This window comes from Bombus impatiens, unplaced genomic scaffold (assembly GCF_000188095.3).
Source record: "Bombus impatiens unplaced genomic scaffold, BIMP_2.2 scf_0761, whole genome shotgun sequence".
Classification (NCBI taxonomy): domain Eukaryota; kingdom Metazoa; phylum Arthropoda; class Insecta; order Hymenoptera; family Apidae; genus Bombus; species Bombus impatiens.
Genome location: NT_177180.1, coordinates 140346 through 142082, shown reverse-complemented (window position 1 = coordinate 142082; position 1737 = coordinate 140346). Strand labels below are relative to the sequence as shown.

General features: G+C 34.7%; 1 protein-coding gene across 1 annotated transcript in view; it reads right to left on the bottom strand.

Annotated features, from left to right (window-relative positions):
- The window catches only part of LOC100742564 (mediator of RNA polymerase II transcription subunit 23), a 7805-nt gene extending 6558 nt beyond the window's left edge, over window positions 1–1247 (bottom strand). Inside the window, exon 1 of the mRNA XM_003492516.4 lies at window positions 880–1247. The gene's annotated coding sequence lies outside the window, so the exon portion shown is untranslated. The remainder of the gene's footprint in view (window positions 1–879) is intronic.
- Window positions 1248–1737: the final 490 nt, after the last annotated feature.

The window sequence follows — 1737 nt, the reverse complement described above, 5'->3', positions numbered from 1 at the left end:
GCGGCTACCTGGCAAAGAATCTCGCGCAAAAATAAAAGTCGATTTGAAGCGATGCTTTTTTTTAAATAGAAGCTTTACTTTAAACATCATGTAGTACGCAAGTGTTGCAACAATACACTATACTTATAGTTACAATACATATTTGATAATATCATATCTATTTGATAATAATGTACTTCAATTCAATATACAAAGATCATGTATTGTGCCGAACTGTAGCCCAAATAAAAGTTAGTATTATAAAAAATTATTTTTATAGCGAAGAACGAGAATTTTCGTGGAAAATGGGTAGCATTGATTAGATAGGGCGTTAGGGATCGGGTTAGGGAATATATGAAAAATATTTTGAAGAATATTAAATAGTATAGTATCAAGTTATAAAATTTTTTAATGAATCAAAAAAAAAAATTAAAAACAAATTTATTTTCCGCTATGATCCTCCGATAGATGCGTCTAATATATGTACGTACATACTATAAAAGCATTAAAAATACGTTTGATTTGGAAATTATGTTTTTTCATTAGAAATAATAGTATTTATTAATGAATTACATAATGAGTGTCTGTTTAAACAACCTTTTTTCTGTACCAGATGAAATAATGTACATGTATTTATTTTAAATAAATTGTGAAAAATGATGAGATATAGTTTAGGTTACCTTATATTCTTTACCTTTATTGTACGCAGATATTGTTTTTGCCGCAGGATGGCGCTAAATGCAAAATCCTAACAAATAACTCGAGGCTCCATAGTAGCGCCACGGTTTGTAAAGCACAACTCTCGACATTAAGAGCCTTACCCCCACTACGAAAGTTCCTACACCTGTATGTACGACTGTGCGTTAGACAAATTATAGCACGGAAATTCTCACGATTTACTTTGACTTCGCTGTTGTGGGCTGTGTTTCTCCAGTTTTCAGCTCACTTAACCTGGCGTCCCTGACAAGTTTGCGACGGTACAAGCGAATCGTCTCATTGTATCGGCCTTGGATATTTAGAAAATCTGTCCAATATGGCAGAGGACTTACGCCTCCATTTCTGTAGATTATGCGTATTCATTCTATAGTAATCCTGCGTCCGCGATTTACCGTAGGAATTGAATATTCCTTGCCTAAAATTTGCCAGGGAATCGGGAACAATCTGGTAGAAACAACTATTTACACACAAGATATACACTTGCATACACGTTTTCGTAAAAGCAGAAGTAAAAAGGTTCATTTCATAGATGCGGTTCTATCGAGAAAGAGCGATGTGATTGGACGATCTCAGCGCCTCTTCTCGAAATCAAAGCAAACTTTCATATAAAAAGAGAGAGACTCCTTCTTCTCTGGTTTTCACCGTGTTGTTGTAAAAAAAAATCCACAGGGATATAAAAATAGAGTGCGTGAACGAGCTGAAAAAGCGATATAGGAATAGGAAGAGAATGCTGTATAAAGAACTATTCGTGCATATTCGCTACATATTCGTATAGTAAATATGTAAGTACAACATCGATCAACGAGCGGCGTTAGACACATGCCTCATTAGATAAGGATAGAAAGCGCCTCTATGCAGCGTTCTATTCCTATTCCTATATCGCATACACGGTAACATATGCCTCGCGTACATTATCTTTATATTTTTATGGAAGAATCTGTGAAAAAAGAAATAAAAATATTGAGCAACCATGAATATATTTCACTTCATACTAAACCGATAAAGTAGATTGTAGATGACGCGAGTTCTTACCGTCGCGTG